This window comes from Pinus tabuliformis, chromosome X (genome assembly GCF_031772625.1).
Source record: "Pinus tabuliformis cultivar Carrire ecotype Pingquan chromosome X, CPIR1, whole genome shotgun sequence".
NCBI lineage: Eukaryota > Viridiplantae > Streptophyta > Pinopsida > Pinales > Pinaceae > Pinus > Pinus tabuliformis.
In genome coordinates, this window is record NC_142308.1 from 1,601,588,917 (window position 1) to 1,601,616,436 (window position 27,520).

At 36.3% G+C, this 27,520-nt stretch overlaps 1 pseudogene; it reads left to right on the forward strand.

The window, feature by feature from the left end:
• On the forward strand, positions 1 to 26,016 carry LOC149146155 (ubiquitin-conjugating enzyme E2 7 pseudogene; annotated as a pseudogene).
• The last annotated feature ends 1,504 nt before the right edge of the window (positions 26,017 to 27,520 follow it).

Below are 27,520 nucleotides of genomic sequence, written 5' to 3' on the forward strand. Positions count from 1 at the left end.
ATGGAGGAAGAGGATTCCTCATCTTCAAATGAGGAGGACAGTGAATCAAATGATGAAATTTTCTCTTCGGATGAGGATTGCAAGGAGAGTAGGGAGAATAAAAGTTTAGCACTTCACATAGGAATAGATAGTACTACTTCTTCATTGGGAGCAGCAAAGCGAGCCCGTCGATCCAGAATTCGAAAAGGACGCAATGACAGCCTATCAGAAAATTCTCCAACAAGTTGTGGCTACTCCTTCACCAAATGAGTAAATAAAAGTAGCCAAAAAAGAAAAAAAATCTAAAAACCAACTCAAAGATGAGTGATACTATTATTTTTTTACTATATTTACCCTAATATCTACTTACAATTTGGTTCTAGTCTCTATGTGAAAACCCACCTTCAAGTGGGTATTGTAAACTCCATGCAAAAAAAATTGATCAATGAAGTCCTATGTATAAATTTACAATCAAACAAAAAAACCTTGCTTTCAAGTTTGGACCCACGAATAATTAAGGTATAATACTTCCCCTTAACTGTGGTTTCCGCCAACATGAAAGATGCATTATTCTCCTTCTTTTATGCTCAAACTTATAGATTCGAGCGAGGCCAAACAACCCATCGGGCTCCGCAAAAGTTTTAACAACATTTCAAGTAACGACCCAATAACAGTTGATCCAACTTTCCTCACTACTAAAATTTCGTCCGAACCAAGTTGCATATTTCCTCCGACAACTTTAAAATGTAATTTTAATTATAGATATATTACCATTGTTTGATGTTCTAATATAATCTATATAACTATACCTTAATATATATAAAGTTTATATAAAAAATATTCATTCTATATATATAGAATACAAGTACATTTATATATATATATATATATTTTTGAAATTGTATATTTATATATATTATATCATTTGTACATCATTAAAATTTATATATACGGTTTATAATATTTAAATTATTTATTTGAAATTTATATCAATATATAAATTTGGAATATATAATTAAATTCATGATTTATATTTAAAACTTAAAACATATATACATTTCAGATTTGTTGTGTTGGATGGAAAAATTGTGCAGCATTTAGTTCATTTGTAGCAGGGAAGAAGTGTTGAGGTTTCATAGAAATGGTAGTGTTTAATATTTAAAAGGAAAACAATATTAAATTTAATATATATTTTTAGATTTTGTGTTGCCTTGAACATTTTTGGAAAATACATTCACATTAAAATATATTTTATAATTGAAAATATTTTATTAGGTTTAACATAAAGTAAAATCAAATTTCAGTTAATAAAAGTACGTAACAAAATTTTATTGAGGTAACCAAATGTTTTATATAGTTGGAAATATTTTATTAGGTTTTACGTAAAGTAAAATCAAATTTCATTTAATAAAAATACATAACACAATATTATTGAGGAGAAAATTATTGAGGGTGAGTTTATAGTTTAATTTTATTTATCAGTGTATTTTATATTAGAGAGTTAATTCTTACCTTTCTTTTATACGAAAAGGATTGTTTAAAGATTTTTTAAGGTGAAACATTTGAGTTGATGAAAAGGATTGAATATATATTTAGTCAAATAACTATTATTAATGTAATTTTATTTGGGAAGTTACGAGAACTAAATGAGAAACTAATTCCTATAAATATAAAAGAGGACATACAAAGTTCGTTTAAGAGTTTTTTTGGCAGATTGAAGGATGGTGGGTTGGAGATGAAGACTTATTATTTTACAACCATAATGTACTTGCTACAGTGGTTCTTCTCATTGTGTGTGATGTTTTTTATTCAATAATATTGTGATTCATTTCATTCTTCATTTCTTTTTTATGTGTTCTTTTAATGTGAAGTTTTATTTACGAGTTCATTGTACAAGGTTATCGATATAATTTGATTATATAATAATATTGAATACAATAATGAATTAAATGTTTGAATACTTGATATTTAAGGGTTTTAAAATCATATTTGAGTTTATTTGTTGCAGGTTGAAATTCTTATGATACATGTTATCTAGGGTTTATTTGCACATTAAACTTAAATGGGAAAAACCAATTTTTTTATTTTTTATTTTATTATTGTTCTTTATTGTATTTACTTCACTAGCACATGCAAATGATTGGGAATACTTTGACTTAATCAGATTCTTAAATCTTTCACACATTAATTTGATGTAATTTTTCTCTAATATTAATTATTAGAAATAATTAAATCAAATATTCTAATTGTTTGTGCAAGATAAATTAATATTGGTACTTGATATCATATTTTTTAACTACAATTTTCAATTAGATAAATTTAAGTCAATTTATTTTAATTTTTTTTTTGTCCTTTTATTTTAAATGTTAATTTGTACTAACCTTAATGTTGTATGTGAAATATGGTATATAATTTAAACCTCATTTAGTCATAAATGATATTTTATGTTAATAAGTTTCATACTTTATGTGTATATCGCTATTCTTTCCCTAAAAACCTTATGTTATTTATAAAACACTCATTATCATTAATCTGGCATAATCATTTTTCTTTTAAAGAAGATTTATCTAACCAACATTAGAACAGGTAATACCCCCTGTGGTGAAAGGGAGGCCAACACTTGTCACCTAAAACGGGAGGATTCTTGGAATCCTCAGGTAATGTCTTCTTGGGTTGTTGTCAATTATCAGGGCAATACTTTTTTTTTTCTAAAACTTGGTAATTACTTCCAAATATGTAGATGATTATTTATCCCTTTGAATGTATCATTAAGCAATTACACATTCATAAATTCAACCATAGAGACAATAGAGCAATAGATCCCAGTGCACAAAGAGACAAGAAGATTTTACATTAGGAAAATTCACTATGGGCGAGAAACCCATCCAACCCTTTGCTTGGAGAATCAATACAACAAGAGATATATCAAATTCAAACTAACCAACAAGATGAAAACCACAAGATGCCTCAATATTCCAAATCAAAGCTTCACCAAAATACTTCAAGATGTTGCTTCACAAGTTCACACTAGGTTTTCAATAGGGCCGAATTTCGGCCTCACCTTTTGCCTCAGATTTCAGACCTTTACTAAAGAAATTTCATATCATCAAACACATGTGTGAGGGTAGCAGAGAGAGAGAGAGAGAGAGATCGCACATGTGAAGTGTCTTCTTCTAGTGCTCGACTTGTTCTTCTTTGACTCGTCATTCTCTTTCGTTGTGCTAGATCAGAAGTATTTTGTATTGATGAGATGTGAATTATGCTTGTAGCGGAGACAAGTGGTCTCTATATATACATATTGGAATGGGTCGAATAGGTGCCTCTTGGACAGGGCCAACTTCATCAGTGGGAGGATGATTTGGGCATCTTGTGTTGTCTAGAATACAATTCAAATTTTCATTTTCCCACTCTTGATAAGTTCATGAAAAACATGCCTTATAAAAAATTATTTTGAATATAAAACAAATAAATATTTTATTTTTCTTGCAAGCATGAAGAAATTACTTCAAATAATTTTTTCTTTTACAAATATAATTTATGTTTCATCATTACAAGTACAAATGAAATATTATGAATATCGTACATAGTTGCAAAATTCAATAGTAGGTGGGGTTACCTATGGTATCTTATATAGTTGTCTACCCAAAGTAATAATAACTCTATGAGGCCTAAATTCATACACATCATGATTCTTTCATAAGTATTTTTGGCCTAATAGAACATTACAAACTTAAAGGGGAGCAACATCACACATTGCCTCATCCTTGAAAGGCTTGATGTTGTAGGGCAGGCAACATTGTTAGCTAACGCAGGGATTTCTCCCTTAGTGGAGCCACCCAATGGTGTATGGCTATGAGTATGGTATCGTCAGAAGACCCAACTTCTTAAAAACCTTAGCTAAGATGAGGCCCTTTTGACTCCCACTATTGACAATGAAACACAATTGAGCACCTTTCATCCATATTTGTGAGTGAAATAGGCACTCACCTTCCTTGGGATCTCCGATATCAATTTATTGGACTTTGGTGGTGGAAATGGTGGCATTGGTTTCTACATAAATGATTTGTGTCCCCTCGTCTAGGTTTGTTTCACAACTAGAACCTAAATCTAACTTTGAGGATTTTAGCTCAACCACCTGCGACTACCTTGCACAACACTTATTGGTGTTATGAGTGGGGCTCTTATTAAATTGACACCACTTTCTAGTGTCTTTCTTTGTCTTCTCATTACCTTTCTTTGTTTGTAGCTTCGATGGGTTCTCCAGGGGTGGTCCACCTTGGCTCTGTCCATTTTTTTGTAACTTGAGGATGCCCTTGCTTTACTTATGTTGTGAATGATTTGCAAATAAAAAGTATCACTTCTTCTCTTTAAAAATTTCTTAACTTTGACAACATCTTGATATGTTGCTCCAAACGAGGAGGTTTCCAAGAAATCCATTTATATTTGGATGTATCTATGCAGACTACCACAGATGTCACTTAATGTCCTTGATACCTAGCTTGTTACATGAGGTATGAAATATATTCGTGAATTCTAGCACCGCTTGGTCCCTTTCATGTCATAGTGTGGTCCATATCATGTACTAGTATTTGTATCTTCCAATAGGGTAATATTGCTCCTTAACAGCAACCCTAAAAGAGTCCCAAGTTGGTGCGACTGAAAATAGTATGGATTCCTCTACAACCCTTTTCCCACAGTAAGTTTCCCACCAATCCTAGGCACAGGGGGTGGCCCTAAGGAGTGTAAAGGTAATATTTTCTCTATTGGAAAGTTTATGGACTTAAAAATACCCTTATAGCATATTTAACCAATGTTCAAGAGCATTTGCATCTATATGGCCTACAAATATAGGAATATCAAAATTAACATGTACCTTAAAGGGGGTAGCACCTCTAAAGTGGCCACTTGATGAAGATGCATCACCTATCAACATTTGTTGAATAATCATGGAAATATTATCCATCATTTCATTCCTTTGTCACTCAAGGGCTTCTTCGAGCAATAGTTTGATAAGATCTCATGCTCCCTCATCTTTCTTTTCTTTGACCATGGGAATCCATCAAGTTTGATGAGGATAGTCTTGCAAGGGCTCAATTGATTTGAGTCCCAACTCTTTATATCCCAACCTCATTGGTGACATGTATTGAAAAATAAATAAAGAGAAAACCACACAGATACCACTAGTTTGAATTTATGAAGGTGTTGATGGTGATGGATACCACCAACATTGTAAGGGGATCTCCTTGATGTGATTCCCAATTAGACCTCACATAGTTTGGTATTGGAGTCCCATCTGGTCATACGGTCTAGCCACCATTGGAAAGGTTTCAAATATATGCCTTGGCTATGAGTACACACAAGAGAAAACAACACCTCATTGTGGTAGCAAGTATGTGAGCTTTGTGAGACACCCAATGTAAGGTGCATGAGGGAACATCCATGACTGGTAAGGAAAACGAGCCACTAGTTAGAAAAGTAATAGTACTATCCTAAAGGGGGACCTAGGAAGGAAGAGAAAGACTTGTTGAATACCTGCAAATTAGTCCACATAATAAACAATAATCATTAAAACATAACAACACTTATTCAATAATAACCATAGCTAAGAAACAAATTAGTTCATTCACTTAGTATGTAATTAAAGAAACATATACCATAAACATAACCAGAATAGTCCAACTATATCTATGATACATGTATGAAGAAGTGTTGGCTCATCAAGCTTCTGATTAAGAGTGAAAGGTCCCAAGTACATTGTTACATGAATGAAACACTATATCCAATAGTGGAACATGAAGCCACAACTTGCTTCTCCAAAGAATGATCTATCTCCTATGTGATACAAGAGAAGCCAAGGAAAGACTCCAAGAATCCCAACATTTAGCTTGAGTTATGAGGAGCTATTTATAACAAATAAAAATGACCTTTCGGTGTCCTCATGACTCTTTGAATTCTATGACTATTCATATTCTATTTATGAATTGTTACATCCAATATGTGACTATTCACATTCCGCATGTGTTCCTTGGACTTCATTACATATTATTTATTACATGAGACAAATTACATATGAGACGGTAGCCTAATAAGACAAAACTAATAATGGGACAAATTCTCATCAAATGGATAAATCATTTTTTCATCATGGAGCTCATTTGTAATGTAAGTGTGCCATGCTCTAAACTTCATTGAGATGTATTTGACTCAAAATGGAAAGTACCCTATATACCACATCTTCACCTCTAGTGCCTCTGTTAGTATGGTCTTGGAGCTTGACTGTACATTATTCTAGAGCCATGACAGTTTCATATGAGCTTTGACTAGTGCAAAATAATATCGTAGAATAATCTCTTTGGTAACCTCCAAGACTTCCTGTTATGTTTCTTGTTTGATATGCTCAATATATAATCTAATCTCCTATAAGAAGACTTCTCTGCCTCTGATCGCTTGAAGTGTTCCTATTGCAGGCATCCCATGATTTTGTGTTAGAGACTCAAAACCATTATGTAGTCGATTATAGGTGAAAATAGTACTAACTAACTATGCTCCAAGATGTGAGTATTTCTATAGGTGGAGTCTCAACTGAACTTTGTCCATTTCTGTGGCAATCTTGTCTTTCTTTTCCAAATGTTGCAGAGCATTCAGAACTTGGCAACCCACTCCTGAATCTGGTTGACCGCTTTGTTTGCTACTTTCAAGAGTTTTACCACTTCCTGTGCTTTCTTCTGGATGTCAACGAGAGGAGACACCACCTATTGTATAGTCACGCCATGGTGTCCTCCATTGGCCCTAGTTCTTCCTGCATGGATGACTGTTATTCTGCGGTGCTGAAACTTTGTGATGATAAATGTTAATTCTTCGCTGTGAGATGTTCCGCTTGTTTCTTCACTACAACAAGTTCTTTCCTCAATCTAGCATTCTCACTCAATAGATATTCAAAGTTATCCTGTGCTATTGTGGAAAAAGTAACTTTTTCAACCATGAATGTTGTAGGATTTCTTTTGATGTTGGCATTAATCACCTTCTCTATATCAACTGAGACTGGATTTTGAGGATCATTGGGAAAGTATCTATGTCTCTACTGCATGATCCTCTTCTTAAGGTGATTGAAAGTTACACTACATACATCCATAACTTTGTCTATCAGTGGAGGCGTGATCCCCATATATCCAAATGGAAGATAACCACTTGTGAGGGTATGTTCCTCTGGAGTACCTGGCTCATCATCTATGGGTTGGATGGTATCTTCCTCCTCCAATTCTCCCTTTTCTATCCCTTCAATCAACAGTTCATCTTCCAATATTTGTGTTGCTTCTTCCTCTTGGGATTGTCTTTGTTGTTCTTCTTCTATAATTTTCCTCTCTTCCTCTTCCTCTTGTTGCTTCTAAAGAAACTAATCCTGCCACCTCTTCTCCTCTTCTTCCTTTGCTTCTCTCCTCTCTCATTCCTCTTGAATATATCCTATGTTCAAAGGATAATTTTTCCACTTCCTTCTGCTCTCACCTGCCAAATCATATATGATCCTCTTCTTAGAAGCTACTTTCCTTACTTGAGGGGTTATTTGTTCCTCCTCCTATTCCTACAAGTCCTGATCTGGTGGATCTTGGGGTGAATTGGTCTCCTTCCTTGGGTACGACATCATGTTTACATTATACCATTTTTTTATCTTCTCATCTTCTACTCTAGATATCGAAGAAAAACCCTTATTGTGATTGATCCTTTCACAATTTTGTGTGCATATTCTCCTAGGATCATATCCATGAAAATCCTTAGTGGATAAGTGAAGGCGATCCAAATCCTATATCTGTGTTGCTTCTGCCTTATGGCTATTGAACTCATATAATCTAATCCTCAACAAGGAGGGCCAAGGGGCTTTCTTGTTCCTATGAAGAAATTCTGACAATCCCTTGTCCAACTAATTTTCCACTTCCTGCATGACCACCTTATTAGTCACATATTACGACACCATATGAGGGGATATATGACAACCTAAACATCTAATGTATGTACCCTCAGGTGTTGCAAACCAATCTGCAATATCTCGTAGTGACTCCTTCACCTGATCAATCATGCAGGGAGAATCAATCTCAAATATCATATGAAAGATAACTACAAAGAAGTTCTCAGTTAATCTGTCATATGCGCCTCTGATTATGATAACACTCTACAGTGAAAGTAAATTAGGAACTTTTTCTTAGATGTCTACTTCTAGTACATTCCTGGGAATGCATATTTTGCACAGGTTCCATCTAGGAGAAAAATAGACATATAAATTTTGGTACTTGGTTCACCTTCAAAGATGCTTTTGGCTGCCCCATGTGACGCTACAACTCAAATGAAAATATATCTACCCAATTGAAAGCTTTACAACATGTTACCACAATATGGAGCATATATATATATGTGTGTGTGTGTGTGTGTGTGTAGAGAGATGTATATACATGTATACATACATACATACATATATAGATATATATATATATATATATGTATGTATGTATGTATGTATGTATGTATGTATGTATATACATACATATATATATATATATATATATATATATATACACACACACACACACACACACACACACACACACACACACACACACACATATATATATATATATATCTAATTTTCCTCAAACACCTCAACGTTCTTGTGCCCATGCAACCGACAACACATGGCTATCAAATACCGATATACATCTTTGAGGATCTTTGTCGGATAGACTACAGATGGGCAATGGCAAAACATAGTAGGCTATCGAAACTGAGATCTAATAATGTCACATGTGTCGAGGTTGTCCCATCTGGTGTATAAGTCATTATTTGCATATTCTATGGGCCTAAGAATTTTTTAGTACATCTGCATGTCTTCTCCGTAATAAGTGGTGAGATAACTGCCACTCTCACTGTGAAGAACAAGATAAGAGTCATCCATGTGTGTAATGATCCAATCAATCACTTTTGCACAAGTGATGACAAGAAATTTGCATGTGATCCTATGCATTTTGGACCTCTTGATATTGATGTATGCATGCACATCTTCTAAGTTCTCAATAAATGTATCCTGCATGAATGTGTTGTATATCTTGCTCCATGTGACCTTTGTATTCTTATCAATAAAGCACTATGTATTTTCATATATTGGAATAGTTGGCTTGGTGAATTCAATAGGTTCCTTAGTTCTTGATTTTGAGGCTTCTTTGGAGGTCACTCCAACAGGTGATGAAAGCGTGAGAATGATATTTATGGTTGGAAATTACTACAAGGGGGGTGAATCAATAATTTATTATTATTATTTTTTTTGCTCAACTTAATCCTATTCTTATGCAGTTAATGATTTATGTTTGTGCTCAATAGTTATTGAATTTAAGTATGGAGGTTTATGCAGTGCATTATATTAGATATCATTTTGGGATTCAACTGTGTTAAGTAAGTCATTAACATATGACCATTTCCATGAGAGGTAGTCGTAACTGACTAATTTCTCATGATTTTTGAATATTTCACTTAGCACTCATTGCATCGGGTGATGATCACAGGGGTGAAGAAGTGGGATTGAAACTAGTGAAATGAATCACATAGCATCAATCATCACTTCTGGGGCTTGCACCCGGTAACTAGGACTTCCCGGGAGGTCACCCATCCTAGATCGCCTCTGGCTCAAGCGCGCTTAACTGTGGAGTTTTCCCCACAATCAAGCCCACTTAGCCTGCTACTTCATTTGCAAAACCTTAGCAAGTATTATGCCTCATGAACTATTCAAGTAGAGATCCCTTCACTCTTTTTGAATTTAAGTATGAGGTTTTATGCAGTGCATTATATTAGATATCATTTTGGGATTCAACTGCGCTAAGTAAGTCATTCACGTATGACCATTTCCATGAGAGGTAGTTGTAACTGACTAATTTCTCATGATTTTTGAATAGTTATTGAATTCCTTTTGCAGATTTCAAGGAGAGAGGTTTGCAGATTTGTTTACCAAGAATTCAAAGAATTCACACAACACGCAATAATTAAAAACATGAAGACTCCAGATATAAGTGGAAACCCCAAAGGGAGAAAAACACGAAATTTAGGCTGAAAGTGATGTGAAGGCAAGCTGCTACTCCTTATTACATCAGATTTTTGTAGGCTCCAACCTACAAGAGGCTGCTACCTCAAAGGAAGCTCCAACTCCCACAAATTTTTTGCAGGCTACAACCCACAGCAGGCTCCTACCTCAATAGGATACAACCTATTCTTTTTCAAGCTGCAACATAGAAAAGAACAAAAAATTTTCAATCACAACATCAAGTCACAAATGCTAGTTACCTCATATACATTTTTGTTGTCAAGTTTTCTGTTGAACTGCTTCTTCTTTTCACTCTTCTTCTCTTCTTCTACTTCTCATCAATTCTATGATGTAGACTCCTTCCACTCAAAAAGAATATATGAACTAATAACTTCAGTAATAATTACAAGAGAAAATTTAGATTTGGATTATCAACATTTTTTGTTCAAACAAATATATGTATTTCAACTTTTGTCTCAATGTTTAGCCTTCACACTGATTAGCATAGCCTTTGCGCTTCACATCACTTTTAGCCTTTTATATTCAACATTCAATATTTATGTACACTTTCCATTCAACATAAATTATCACCAATGTGCTTAGTGACATTTATAACATTTATCGACATTAATCAATCAACTTAACTTGACATTGATGCCAATATTTCCAACAATGTCCCCCTTTGGCATTGATGGCAACTCATTCATCCTCCTCCTTTTGTCCTGAAATATATTTCTCATTATTGCCCATAACCTGTGCCTCCCCCTTTGACATCAATGACAAGGGGTTATAGATGCCTTGTATCCCTTCAATCCACAGTTATCCATTTTCTGTCATTAAGGTACTGAAAATATGGTCTTCAACTCACTCATCTTACTGTAACAGAGTCCTCAATGTAGCTGCCACCAACGCATTGATCCTCTACATCCTGCAATGTTTTGTCTTGTACAAAAAATATTGACACTCTCATTGAATGAACATCACTCTTAATGAAAATGAGGGCTACTCCAGATTGAACACTGCTCCAAAATGAATGTTTCTCCATATGATATATAAATGTTGCTCCAAATATGCTTCAAAATGTATTAACATTGCAAGAGTGTTGCAAAATATAGTTGTGAGAACACTTTGTAAAATATAGCAATTGTATGTATATAAGCGCCAAATAATACTCTCCAAATAAGAATTGCATTGCACATTGTTGTGAGAGGATATAAATACATAAACCATTAAGTATAAATGTATGTGGAGGTAAGATTCTATGAAGATATGAAAACATATAAGATATGAATGTATTTGATAAAATATGGATGCTACCATCACTGCACCAAAACTCCATTGTTATGAAACCAACTCACAAAAAGATAGAAAAGATAGATCAACGCCTTAGAATTCAGCCTCTTCGATGGGGCAACCTCCTTTACATTACATAAATGAACAATTCTTGGATGATTCAAATGACAAAACCTCGTTTCTATATATAGGAGTCTAAGGAGTCATAATATAACCCAGCCGACCTAACAATAATAATATAAAGCCACAAAAATAACAATAGAGGGATTCTATAGGGAACAGTAATAACAATATGGGGACAATAGGGGCACAACAATATTAATGAGGGATACAAATACAATAGTAATGGGGTAATCACTAGTATTATAGGGACCCAACATGCCCCTCTCCTTCAAAAAAGTGTTGTCCTCAACGCTTGAGTAGTTCTAGATGCTTATGTATAAAATTCTCATCCTCCCATGTGGAATCTTCAACGGATAAGTTCTTCCACTTGATAAGATACTCTGAAATTGATCAATTTCGTAGCTGTCAAGTTCTTGTTTTTGTGACTGCTTCCGGTTCCAATATAATTTTTCCTTCCTCATCAAGTTCTAGCAATATTGTTTGAACTGGGAGCTTGTCACCTATAACCTTCTTTAAACATGAAACATGGAAAACTGGGTGCAATCGAGAAGCTGAAGGAAGCTCCAATTTGTATGCCATAGTACCAATCTTTTGCAACACCTTGTACGGACCATAATACTTTGGTGATAATTTATTATCCTTCTTAGCTTGCTTGAGGGACATTTGCTTATATGGTTGTAGCCGTAGGAATACCCAATCACCTACATCAAAAATTCTTTTGCTGCGATGTTGATCTGCCTGTTGTTTCATTCTATTCTGTGCCAACACGAGGTTATCCTTTAAGAGTTGGAGGACTTGTTGTTGATGTTTGATGTGATGTTCCATTGCTTGAACCTTAAAAATTTCTCTTAAATATGATGTGATGGATGGTGGCTGATATCCATAAAGTGCCATAAATGGGGTCATTTTTGTTGCTGTATGGAAGGAAGTGTTATACCACCATTCAGCCAGAGGCAACCATTTGACCCATTGTGTCTATTTATCAGATACAAAGCAACGAAGATATCCTTCCAAACATTTGTTTACTATCTCAGTTTGCCCATCAGATTGAGGATGATAAGATGAGCTATGAGCTAACTGAGTACCAAGACAAGAAAATAATTCTGTCCAAAAATTTCCAGTGAAAATGGGATCTCTGTCACTTACAATAATCTTTGGGTTTCCATGTAGCTTTTGAATTGTTTCCATAAATGCAGTAGAAACTGTACTGGCTTTAAATGGATGTGATAATGCACAAAAGTGTGCATACTTGGTAAGTCTGTCAACTACCACCATGATGACACTCTTTCCCTCAGACTTGGGTAAACCTGTGATAAAATCCATTGAAACCTCCTCCCAACGTTGGCTTGGAATGGATAAAGGTTGTAATAGACCCGATGTCTTAATTGTTTCAACTTTATTTTGTTGGAAAACCAAACATTCCACCACAAACTTTTGAATATCTGATTTAAGGCCATCCCAAAAAAATTCCTTCTTAACCCTGTGGTAAGTTTTTAAAAATCCTGAGTGCCCTCCTAAAGGAGAAGTGTGCAATTCCATAAGAATCTTTTGTTTTAGCTGGGAATTCTTACAGAGGTATAAGCGATCTTTGTACCATAACGAATCATTTTGCCAGCTAAATGTATCAGATGTACTGGAATCTTGTTGTAACTTTTGAATAAGTGCCCACACTTCTTCGTCATTCTTCCATTCCCCCCTTGCTTTGTTTATCCAATCTGGTTGGATAATAGAAATGGTGCACAACAATGCTTCCACATCCTCATCCTTTCTTGAGAGTGCATCTGCCACCACATTTTGCTTCCCTTTTTTGTAGATGATTTCAAAGTCATAACCCAACATCTTTGTGACCCACTTTTGTTGCTCTTCAGAGGATAATCTTTGTTCTAAAAAGTATTTAAGGCTATCATGATCCATTTTTACCTTGAAGTGTCTTCCCATTAGGTAGGGTCGCCATTTCTTAAGTGCATGGAGTATTGCCAACATTTCCTTCTCATAAATAGCTTTGTGTAAAAACTTTCCCTTGATTGGATGACTTTCAAAAGCAATGGGTCTTTCATCTTGCATTAAAACAACACCAATTCCATTTCCTGAAGCATCACATTCCACAATAAAGGTTTTTGTGAAGTTCGGTGTAGCTAAGACCGGTGCTTGGCACATTGCCTCTTTAAGATGTTCAAAGGCCTTTGTTGCTTCTGGAGTCCATGAAAATGCATCTTTCTTCAATAATGTTGTTAGAGGTGCTGCTATTCTCCCATAATTCTTAACAAACTTGCGATAATACCCTGTCAACCCAAGAAATCCTCGCAGATGCTTTATGGATGTGGGGATTTTCCATTCCTTAATGGCTTTAATTTTGCTAGGGTCTACCTTAACTCCTTCATGAGATACAATATGACCCAGATATTCCACCTCTTGTACTCCAAAGAAACATTTGGATCTTTTTGCATATAATTGTTTCTCCTCCAATAGTTGTAGCACCCTGTCAACATGTTCAACATGATCCTTCCAAGACTTGCTGTAGATTAGTATATCATCAAAAAATACTAACACAAATTTTCTAAGGAATGGTTTGAAAATGGAATTCATCAAACCTTGAAATGTTGAAGGTGCATTGGTAAGGCCAAAAGGCATGACCAAAAATTCATAATGACCCTCATGAGTTCTAAATGTTATTTTCGGAATGTCTTCAGTCTTCATTCTGATTTGATGATATCCTGAACGAAGATCCAACTTGGTGAAGTAAATTGATCCATGCAATTCATCCAGTAATTCATCAATGACAGGAATGGGAAACTTATCTTTAATAGTGAGCTTGTTGAGCTCCCTATAATCCAGACACATGCGCCATGATCCATCCTTCTTGTGCACCAATACTACTGGAGCAGAGAAAGAACTTTGACTCGGTTGAATTATACCAGCCTCTAGCATTTCTGCAACCATACGTTCAATTTCACTCTTTTGGGCATAGGGATATCTGTAAGGCCTGATGTTTGGAGGAACACTTCCTGGAATCAGATGAATAGCATGATCATGATCACGAATAGGTGGGAGACCTTTGGGAGTCTCAAATACCTTGGAATGATTGTCCAAGACTTTTTGGAGATCTGGAGAAATAGATGATTCCAATGTGGAAACATCTAGCGAACATAATTGTGCAATTACACCTCTTTGTTCCTTTTTTAGAAGCTTTGTCATACTGTTAGAGCTGATTATCTTTCCTGGTTTCCCTGCAATACCCCTTAATTCAACTTCCTTTCCTTCCACAAAAAATTTCATGAAAAGTTCTTGAAAATTAAAAGCTATTGTACCCAAGGATTGTAGCCATTGGACTCCTAGTACAACATCAACACCTCCCATTGGAATGGAAAGCATTGGGCTAGTCAATACATATTCTCCCATGGATAGCTTGATATTATGGCACTTTCCAGAGCAATTTATTGTTCCTCCATTTGCAACCATCACTTGACACTCTGGTGCTGGATATAAGAAGCAATTCAATTCTTTTGCTACCTTACAATGAATAAAATTGTGGGTACTTCCTGAATCAATCAACACTATTACCTTTTTCTTCTTGATTTGTCCTTCTATCTTGATTGTTTGAGGAGTGGTAATTCCCACCAATGCATTACAAGATATGGTTGGATTCATTTCTTCTTTATCTAGGCTTTGTTCCTGGAGTATATCCTCTTCTTTTGACCTTTCTTGCTCCTTTTCTTCTTCCTCTTCACAATCTATGTAGAATAATTTCTTCTCAGCACACTTATGACCTTTAGTGTATTTGCTATCACAACTGTAACAAAGCCCTTTTGCTCTTTTTTCTTCCAATTGTTGTGGTGTCAACCTTATAGGTTGTGGAAGACTAGGGGCAAAAACACTTCCATCTTTATAGTTGTGAGTGGTATGCTTCCTGGTTGCCATAATTTTGCTTTCCATTTTTCTTGCTAACCTGAATGCCTTCTCTAATGAATTAAGTTCCCAAAGGCGAACATCATGTTGGATATTATCCTTTAAAGTCCCTATGAACACATCAATCCTATGCTCCTCTAGAATATTTTTTACCCTTATGTTCAATTTTTGGAACTCCTCAATGTGCTCCATTATTGAACCCTTTTGTTTGAGACTTATCAATTGGCTAAAAAAAGTGTTTCTTTTTGTATCCTCATAATGTGCTGTCAATTCTTCTGTAAAAATTGCCCAAGTGATAATTTGTTTATGAGATCAAAGCCATTGATACCATACAAACTAATTTGGTTCCAAATATAAATTTGCAATACGTACCTTTTGTGTGTTTTGCACATTATTGAGATCGAAAAATTGCTCCATCTGTAATATCCATGTTGCGGGATCCTTGCCATCAAACTTCCTCATATCGATTTTTGGAATATGGTGGGTCTTTGATCCCACATTAGAGTCTATGAAATCATGATTAACATTTCTTTTGTTCGAATCATGAGTTTCCTTTACTACCTTTTCACCATTAGTAAGTATTTCTTGTAGAAAATTTGTCAAATCTGTCTTCAAATCTGTCATGTTCGTCTTCAAATCTGTCTTCAAATATGCCATGTCTCTCTTCAAATCTATCTTCAAATCATCCGACTTAGCGTCCACGCCCTTTATCTTAGATTCCACGCCATTTATCTTAGCTTCTGTTAGCTTTTGTGCAAGTGACACTTGTTGCACTTGGTCTTGTAATTTTGATATATCAATAACATTTCTTCCTCTTCTTCATGAGTGATGCTAGAGCTTTCAGGTTTCTTACTAGGTGTTTGAATTTTCTTTCCTCGGGGCATCAGTTACCGATAATAATTCTCTACTATACCCTTTGAATTCCTTCAAAATAAATTTTCAAACCAAGCTTAAGCAAAAATTTAAAAAAATCTACACAACTTTTTTCACTTTGTAAGAGCTCGATATTGCCTCTGATGTATCTCTGTAATTTCGGATCATCCAGTTCTGAAATTGCAACCTACAGTATCCCTATGTGTCCTCTTTCCAATGCCACCAATCTGATCCAAATTGGATTCTCCAAGGACGAGTTATGCGAAATCTCCCACAGTGACCTAATTATAGACTAGTTCAGTAGAGCGAACTTGTACGACGTGCCACGAGTCATTGTTTCAACCTTTGGCTCTGAAAATATATACAAGAAACTACAGTATGTCCTCTTTCTGTACCTTCTTAAGAAACTTCAATCTGATGCTTAGAGAGAAAGTTATGACGATTTTCCCCAGGTCACCTGTTTGGAATGTAATTTAGGAGTCTGCAAAAAGACCAACTTCCTCAGATCATATCTCCGAAAATATAGTGCGTAAATCTCTGAAATTCAGACCCAAGGTTCAGTGCAATTTCTTCTCAAATTGGGTTTTTCTTTACCTTCTGAAACGTCGCAAAAAAAAAAGTTATAGCGAAAATTCCACAATGACCTATTTGGAGCAGCGAAACCCTAGAATCTAAAGCTCTGATACCAAATGTTATGAAACCAGCTCACAAAAAGATAGAAAAGATAGATCAAAGCCTTAGAATTCAGCCTCTTCAAGGGGGCAACCTCCTTTACATTACATAAATGAAAAATTCTTGGATGATTCAAATGACAAAACCTCCTTTCTATATATAGGAGTCTAAGGAGTCACAATATAACCCAGCCGACCTAACAATAATAATATAAAGCCACAAAAATAACAATAGAGGGATTCTATGGGGCACAGTAATGACAATATGGGGACAATAGGGGCACAACAATATTAATAAGGGATACAAATACAATAGTAATGGGGTAATCACTAGTATTATAGGGACCCAACATCCATGCTCACAAAATTAATATTATAAATAATATGATATCTCTAACTCCCCCATTTTCAGACTACCCTTATGGATTCTTATCAGCAATCCATGCCGACCCATCCCCAAGTCAATGGTTTATTTCTTATCTAGAATGAGGTGTATGGATGGAGAACCGTAATATAACTATCTGTATATCACTTAAATTACTTATCATGTAAAGGATGTGTGGATCGCCTTCTTTAGAAGATGAGTACATATAGCCACTATGTAATTTCATGGTCAACATTGGAAAGCCCCAATCTCATTCCAACTACTGCAACTATATTTTTTTTTAAACAAATGGGATTATCTCCAATAAAGCCCACATAAAATTTGAATAACCAACCTTTACAAAATTCCATTATATTACACTATAGCTTTGATTGTATTACAAAATTCGAAACGATGCGGGCATAAAATTCGAAATGATGTTGGCATCAAATTATATTACAAAATTCAGAATGATGTTGGCATCAAATGAGATTAAGCGCTAAGGAATTCTTTGTAGGTTTTAACCCCGTACAGAAATTACCTGCATACAAATTCTAAAACACAGAAAATAAACAATGCGAGAGCATAACACATAAAACACATATACAAAGAGATTTTCCCCTGGATCCAAAAACTGGGACTACTAGCTTGATTTTTCATTATGTTCCTTTCAATGTTACAATACATATTTATACATGTCAAAGCATCCAATACCATGGAACGAAAACCATCGTGTTCAAAGCCATGGACCGAAAATCATTACGTCCAAAACCATGTGCGAAAACCATGCACAAAACCATAGGTAGGTCCACCCAACCTAATATAGGGTCCAAAAAAAATTTCCCCGGGGCGCTACCCCTGACCCTGTAGAGGGTGGATACCCACCCCCCCTCTAACCCCTTGATTGACTACGTGGTCTAGTCGTGGAAACAATATAACACAACCCAACATGTAAAGGGTGTGTGGATCACCTTCTTTAGAAGATGAGTACATATAGCCACTATGTAATTTCATGGTCAACATTGGAAAGCACCAATCTCATTCCAACTACTACAACTATATATTTCTTTTAAACAAATGGAATTATCTCCAATAAAGCCCACATAAAATTTGAATAACCAACCTTTACAAAATTCCATTATATTACACTATAGCTCTAATTGTATTACAAAATTTGAAACGCTGCGGGCATAAAATTCAAAATGATGTTGGCAACAAATTATATTACAAAATTCAGAATGATGTTGGCATCAAATGAGATTAAGTGCTAAGGAATTCTTTGGACAACAACCTCTTCTCTTCATCCTAAGCATTAGGGAGAGAAAAAATGAGATCCATTGGAAAGAAAAATTATCCTTTTGGAGCTTGGTCACCATTTCTTTGAGAAAGTTAATGACCCGGAGATCATAAAAATGCTTCTTCTCTGTAGTTATGTGGTACTTCTGCACTTCTCTCCTTCTCGAGTTCCTCTTCAAGCTCCAATTCCCTATGGTGGAATTCATAGCATTGGAAATGCTAAAACCGTGATGCACAACTGTGATTGTGTCAGTCTTGTTGGCTATTGTCTGCAGTCTCTTTCGTCCTCTGTTATGGGGAACCGTAATATGGATGGGGCATAGGTTGGTTCTCTCCTCCATGGTAGATGGGTAAAATTGCATTCTACCATTCAGGTCAATATGCCTTCCATAATACATCTGCATACACATGCATCTACATAGCCTCCAGTCCCCGTCCATGCATACATGCATTACATTCATTCTCTAGCCCCTAGTGCAATTCAGTCAGCCTACACCTGTCAACTACCCTAGTTCATAGAGACACAACTAGGTAGACTCCCTTGGTTGTTAGAGATCTGACTCCTCCCAAATCCTCGCATACATGCCCTGCCATCCATGCATCCACGCTTTCAGGTCAATCTGGAATTGCCAACATTGGGGGGTGATACCACTGCGCTCCCTCATCTTTGTCTGATATGAATAACTAGCCACCAGGCTTAAATGATCATTCATTATGGCCCCTGCTGCATTTCAGGGCATGATTGAGCGTACACAATCAATGTAGGCAGGTAGGAGTCTGGCTCTTATAGCCTCATCTATGATAGAGAGAGAACTAGTGGAAAGAAAGGCATGGTATGATAAACATAGTTAATCCACTATCATTCAAACAAATTCCTTAAAAAAATATTGTGAGATATGACATTGATGCTTCAGAAGAGTGCCTTCTTTGCGATGGGGGTGTTAGGATATTCCGACACATAGGAAATAGTTAAGTACAACTTGGTCTAGTATAGAGTTAGGTATAGAGTTAGGCAAAGTGTGTTTCTTTACTATGTACATTTTGTAACTTACAATCCGACGATCACGATATGTAGTGATCCGACGGTTCATTCTCTCCTCGGTATTACCGACACTTGATCCGTGGCTTAACACCCGATTGGTCCATGATCTCTATTTAAAGAGCATGGAGGGTCATTTGTAGGTTAACCGTTCATGAGAGAAGCTTATGTAAATTTTCATTCTTTTATTAATAAATTGCCTGAAGTGGTCGCGTTGGCTCAGGCCGTGGACTATTTCCCTCTTTGAGGGTTTTAACCAGGTCAAAAGTACTGGTGTATTGATCTGCGATCTGTTTGTGAGCAGTGTCCTTTGGTGTTCTATCTAAGGAACTTACCCTGTAAATTCCTACATGGTATTAGAGCTATTTGAGGGCTGCGTCCGTTGGTGATCCAAATCTGAAGCCGGTAGAATTGCATCCGACTACCATTTCCTAGATCTACTGTTTCTGACTGCTTTCAGGCCGAGAGGACTACTCTGTTGTGTTGGGAGCATCTGTTCCAGTGAGGAACCCCTTTCGTTTCACGCGAAAAGGTTTCTGGTAGCCCTAGCTGTGTCATTTTTAAGATCTGGAGGTATACAGTGTTTATTTGCAGTTTACAGTTATTTTCTCTCTGTTTATTTCGGTTTCGGTTTATTTAGCTTTTTTTAATTACCGGATCTATACCTTTCATTTCTGCGTATGCTCTTTGCCCTACAACTCTGTGCGATCTGGGCAAATCAGAAACAGAAAGGAAGGATTTTTCTCATGCGTATGCTCTTTTCTACTGCGCCTTAGTGTGATCTCGGAAAATCAGAAACATTGAGGAAAATATTTAGTTTCTGGCTAAAGCTAACTTCGAGCCGCAAGGTTCGTTTTTGAAAATATTTAGTTTCCGGGTAAAGCTAACTTCGAGCCACAAGGTTCGTTTTTTTTTGTATGTCCGTGTTGGGTTTTGTGTTTTTTGTTTTGTAGGGAAAAAGAGCTTTCTCAAAGCAAGCACGCAACCCAAAGCATCAACCCCCCCCTCTCTCTCTCTCAAACTTTTTGTATAGCTCACTTGGTGCAAAGCTAATTTATGAGAGTAGAGGTCTTGGGTTCAAGTCTCCATTTTGTGGGGGTGGATTTTTTCATTTCCACACATTCCCGCACTTCGTCGGCGACTTCGTCAAGTTTTTTTCAAAAAGCCATAACTTCTTCATTCAGAAGCCGTTTTCAGAGCCGTTTTTTTTGAAACAGCCTAATTTTTCGAGATCTTTCCATTGAAACACTTAGTTTCAGCATCTATAGCTTCAGTTTTTTTTTTAAATGGAAAGTCCATGCCAAGTTATTCTTGACAGCACCAACTACTTCCAATGGTGGTCCTACATTGTGGATTTACTTAGAAGTAAAGGTCTTTACAGAATAGCCACAGGCCAAGAGACCAAACCGAAAGATGACGACAAGGTAGCTAAATGGGAAAATAGGAAAGACCAAGCACGTGGGTTGATAGGGATGTCTATTTCTCCAGATCTTAGATTCCATATTGCAGAACTTGATACTCCTGATGAAGCACTGTAACAAATTACTAAAGTCTATGGAATTAAGAATGAACTTAAAGCCCATCAACTTGAAAATGAATTGCTTACATTGGACCCCAATAATTTTTCTTGCATTGAAGATTTTTTGTCCAAGTTCAAGACCCTTAGACTTCTCTTGGAAGGTGTTAAGGTTAAGAAAGAAGATAGTAGCCTTATCTACTCCATTCTTACTAAGTTGGGACCAGCCTATTCTGTGTTTGTTTCCACCTTCCATTCTACAAGAGAAGCCTTCATTTCTCAAGGACAAACCTACAAGTCCCCTTCCTTTGATTCCTTTTGTGATTCTTTAATAAGATAACAAGAAAAACTCTTACACCTTGGTCTTCTTCATCTTGGAAACTCTTCTAAGAAAGCGTTAGCCGCCCAGCAGCAACCAAATCCAAAGAATCCTAAGAAGTTGTATCCTAAAAAGAATGGTCCTAAACCAAACAAGGGTCCTAAGCAATTTCAGCCTCAAAATGAAAAATCATTTCAACAAAATGATAAGACAAATAAAAACAAAGGGAAGAAGACTGATAGACATTGCAACTTTTGTAATCGAGATGGCCACTTAGAATCCAAATGCTTTAAGAAGATGGAAGCCTTGGAAGAAACAATGAAGAAGCATAACATCCATTTGGAGCAATCTTCAACTTCAACTTCATCTTCAGGAATGGCACTTTTTGCATGTGGTTGTCAAGCATCTCGGTCTGGCTATGCACTAAATGTATCTTCTTCTTCTCATTCTCATGAGTGGCTCATTGGTTCTGGAGCTTCTTATCACATGGCCAAAAACAAAGCCATGTTTTCTTCTTTAAATGATTGTAACACCAAAAATATATATGTTGGTGATGATAGATCTCTTAGTGTTGTAGGGACTGGAAATGTTCATCTAGACAATGGTCAGTTTAATGATGTATTATGTGTTCCAACCTTATCCTACAACCTTCTATCTGTATATCAGATAACCCATTCAGGTGAAGGTAAAATCGTTGAATTTTCACCTCACGATGTTGTAATTAAGGACCTAAGAGATCCTAGACATATTTTAGCTACTGGCATTGCTGATGATTCTACAAGGTTGTATAAGTTTCACAACTTTGGGTCATCAAATCTTCCCTCAGTATTTGTTGCTCATAATGATGAAGTAAGCAAACTTTGGCATGAGCGATTTGGTCACTTAAACTATCGCTCTCTTCAGAATCTATGTAAAGAAAATATGGTGACAGGTCTTCCAATGGTATCTTGCAGAGATGGTTTTTGTTCCGGATGTGTACTCGGAAAACATCATCGGGACAGTTTTGAAAAATGTGCCTCTTGGCATGTCTCAACCCCTTTACAGCTCATGCATAGTGATTTATGTGGTCCACTTCCAGTTGCTTCATTCTCTGGCTACAAGTATTTCTTAACTTTCATTGATGATTTCTCTAGACGCACTTGGGTATACTTCTTAAAACTCAAGAGTGAAGTATTTAACATGTTCTTGGCCTTTAAGGCCTTTGCTGAAAAACAATATGGACATCAAATTCTTAAGCTAAGATCTGATAATGGCGGAGAATATGTTAAAAACAAATTCATAAACTTTTGCACTGAGAATGGAATTCAAATGCAACATACTGTTCCATATACTCCATAACAAAATGGTGTCGCTGAAAGGAAGAATCGCACCTTAAAGGAAATGGCTAATTGTATGCTTCAATCTAAAGGACTTAGTCTTAATTATTGGGCAGAAGCAATTAACTGTGCAAATTACATAATGAATCACACTCCTACTAAGGTTTTAAAGAATATCACTCCAGAAGAAGCATGGAGCTCAATCAAACCAGATGTAAGTCACTTTCGTGTTTTTGGAAGTGAAGCATGGGCCCATATTCCAGATGAGAAACATAAAGCTTTAGAACCTAAGAGTGAAAAATGTATTTTTGTTGGATATTCTGAAGATGTCAAAGGATATAGACTTATTCCACTTAAGTCCAAAAATGTTATCATTAGAAGAGTTGTAAAGTTTGCTGAAAATATATCGGCCTGCGAGCCTAGTTTGGCGGATGTGCCACCTCTCCCTATCTCTTCTACTTTTGAAAATATTTCTTCTTCAGATGATGAAAGCGAGGATGAAAATCCTCCCCCACCTTCTCAAGATCCTCCTTCATCTCCTCAGCTTCCAAAATGGGTCCGTGCTACTCGGGATGCAACAGGTGATTTTGCCGTGATCCTACAGATCAACGACGTACACATTCTCAGTTCGAGAGAGCCTCTTCTTTACTGGCTCAAGCTTCAGTGAATTATGATCCTGACACCTTTGCAGAAGCTTCAGGCCATCCAGATTGGGAAGCAGCTATGAATGAAGAATATCATTCATTATTGGCAAATGATACATGGGATCTTGTTCCTCTACCAAAGGGACGAAAACTTGTTAGATGCAAATGGGTTTATAGAACCAAGTATGGACCAGATGGGAAAGTTGATAAAAATAAAGCTCGTCTTGTTGCTAAGGGTTTTTCACAAGTTGAAGGCATTGACTATACTGAAACCTTCTCCCCTGTTGCCAAAATGAACTCTATCCACCTTGTTCTTTCCCATGCTGCCTCTTTCAAATTGGAAGTCCATCAGATGGATGTTAAATCCGCCTTCTTGCATGGCGACTTGCATGAAGAAATCTATATGGAACAACCTATTGGATTTATACAAACAAACTCCAGCCTTGTATGTCGGCTTAAGAAATCCCTTTATGGTCTCAAGCAAGCTCCTCGAGCTTGGTATGCCAAAATGGATAACTTTCTTTTAGAAAATGGCTTTTCTAGGTGTCATTCTGACAATACTGTCTACACCAAGAAAGTGGGAAAGTCTCTTATCATTCTTGTTCTTTATGTTGATGATCTTATCCTGACTGGTAGTGATCCCAACCTTATAAACCATGTGAAGTCTAGCCTTAAAAGGAAGTTTGAAATGACAGACTTAGGACACTTAGATTATTTTCTCGGTCTTCAAGTCTTGCAATCCAAGGAAGGTATTTCCCTTTCTCAGTCCAAGTATGCCTGTGATATTCTATGCCATTTTCACATGGAAGACTGTAAGCCAGCCCCTTCTCCCTTTCAGTCTGGAGTCAAGCTTTTAGTCACTTGTACTTCTCCTGAAGTTGATGCTACCTTATACTGTCAAATTGTAGGAAAACTTTTGTATCTAACCCATACTCATCCTGACCTTTCCTTTGCCGTTGACCTTGTTGCTCGATTTATGCAAAACCCACGTGAAAGTCATTGGAAAGCAGCTAAAAGAATACTTCGTTATGTTCAAGGTATAGTTCAGTTTGGGATTCATTACAGTGCTGAAGCATCTCCTCTATTGGTTGGTTTCACTGATTGCGATTGGGCTGGTGACCCTGATGATCGGAAGTCTACTGCAGGTTATGTGTTCACTCTTGGTTCAGGACCTATTACATGGGCTTGCAAGAAACAAGGTGCCATTTCTCTTTCTTCAACAGAAGCAGAGTATCGTGGTGCCATAGAAGCTAGTAAGGAAGCCTTGTGGCTTCGTCAGATCCTGTCAAAGTTTGGCTTTTAGCAGCAGCATTCGACTACACTTTGGTGTGATAATAAAAGTGCCATTCAACTATGCAAAGATCTAGTCCAACATTAGCGTAGCAAACACATTGAACTGCACATGCACATCATTAGAAAGCTCATTCATGACCATGTTCTTGAAGTGCAATATTGTTCAACAGATGATCAAGTTGCAGACATCTTTACAAAGGCTCTCACAGAGGCGAAGTTCACTAAACTTCGATTTATGGTTTGAGTTCAGGAAGTTGTCACTAAGGGGGGATAGGTTCTAGTGCCTCCTTCCTTCTCCTATTGTGTCATATTTGTAAATCCTTCAATCCTATCCCAAATTTTTCTTAAGGGGGGATGTTAGGATATTCCGACACATAGGAAATAGTTAAGTACAACTTGGTATAGTATAGAGTTAGGTAAAGTGTGTTTCTTTACTATGTACATTTTGTAACTTACAATCCGACGGTCACGATATGTAGTGATCTGACGGTTCATTCTCTCCTCGGTATTACCGACACTTGATCTGTGGCTTAACACCCGATTGGTCCATGATCTCTATTTAAAGAGCATGGAGGGTCATTTGTAGGTTAACCATTCATGAGAGAAGCTTATGTAAATTTTCATTCTTTTATTAATAAATTGCCTGAAGTGGCCGCATTGGCTCAGGCCGTGGACTGTTTCCCTCTTTGAGTGTTTTAACCACGTCAAAAGTACTGGTGTATTGATTTGCGATCTGTTTGTGAGTGGTGTCCTTTGGTGTTCTGTCTGAGGAACTTACCCTGTAAATTCCTACAGGGGGCCACATTGTATGTCTTAATTATCACCTATTAAATTGTAACAAAGTTGTGTGGAAGCTAGGGCTCAAAACCCTAATTTGACCTCCCTATGTATATTAATATATGCCAATAGTATAGATGACTCCAATGTTTTTGAATGGAATGTGACAATTATTTGACCTCTGGGTAAAATCTATGAAGGTGGATATTATAGTGTGATCATGGCATTTCCACCTAACTACCCAAATAATCCACCAACAGTCAAGTTTACATCAGAAATGTGGCATCCATATGTTTATCCAGATGGACATGTTTTCATTTCTATCCTTCACTCACCTGGTGATGATCCAAATGGATATGAATTGGCAAGTGAATGGTGGATGCCTGTCGACACAGTTGAAGCCATTCTCTTAAACATCATACCAATTCTTTCTAGTCCAAATGATGAATTTCCTACCAACATTGATGCAACGAAGGAATGGCGGGAGCATAGAGATGAATTCAGGAAGAGGGTCAGCCACATTGTTAGGAAATCACAGCAAATGTTATGAGACTTAATAACTATCTTGGAAATTTGCACTGTATTCTTTGGAATGCTGGCAAATTATTATAGCGCAAATAATCCATATGTACGAATAATAGTTGAACACATTTGTAGTAGTCGCACCACAATAACCTTATATCTACATGTATTAAGAATGCCAATGCCAATGCATAATATCCATACCAACACCAATGGAAAAGAACTTCATTGTTATGTAACTGATTGATAAGTGATTAATGTTGCTGCAAAGTAATTAATGTTGAGGGAATAAAATACAATTTCTCCAATAGAAACACTGCCATCATATGAATGTTGCATATAATTATTCCTCTGCACACAATTATTCTACTACACATAATTATTCTGCTGCACATAATTATTCCACTGCTGCATACATTATTTAACGCTAATCCAATCCACTACCTGTCAATACTATGTATGGTGATGTCTTTCTGTCCTTGTCACCTCTACTCTCGTCTAATTTTGACCTTCATAATTGCAATTAAATGGTATTTTTTTTTGTCCATGTGTTACTTTCCTTCTCACTATTCGTTCCTTATCATGATATAGAGAAATCATTCTGAGTACTTTTTTCTCTTTGATGGATGCAAATTTTCCTCTTTATGCTTGCTTTCTCTGATTTCTTGAGCTTTTATGTATCTCTCCCCCTTTTTTTTCCTTTTAAGATTTTAGTGCAGGAAAATTATCAATGCTTAGTGATGCAGGAGCATTCAACTCAAAAATATCATTGTATTTTAGTAGACATAGGGGGTCTTGTGTTTCAAGGAAGTTGGTTTCCTATGCATCAAATTAATGTAATTATAATGTTTTTGAGTGATTTTATGAGAGTAGGGTCTAATTAAGTATTGAGAGAAATATTATAAATGTTCTCGAATGAAGGGGAACATGAGAGAATCAATATAGTTGAGAGTTCATAGGGATTGATAGATTTGGAAATTAATTGTAGATCTTAAATTAGGAATTAGTTCATGATTTATAGGATTGAGAGGCTTCTTAGGGTTTAGTTGAAATTATTAAGGATATGAACCGAAATGGGTTACATAACCTTTTGTATAAATGTAAGCCCGAAAGGCATAGAGAGAGTTAGTTAGTTAGTTAGTTAGAGAGTTAGCTATTAGATAGAGTTTGATTGTAAGCCTACGGGAAGATAGCGAAACAGAGGCCATTGATATTGGAAATCAGGCCTGAGAGAAGAAACTGTGTAAATACTTGTTTACAAATATAATTTTTCGATTTCAAACCTGTGTGGAGTACATATGTGATTAAATTATAATTATTTATAAATGAAGTGTTTTTGCTTAAGATATGTGTGTGCAAACAAAATCAAGAAGGACAGAGCACCGAGACAGCATACATAGAAAATTGGAGGTTAAACAGTTCCAATGATGGACTGTAATTAAGCTCAGGAAGGAGTCAAACAGAAGATCAACAACATAGAAAGAATTAAACATCAAAGCATGGGAACCGTCGGATCGGCCAGATCGACGGAT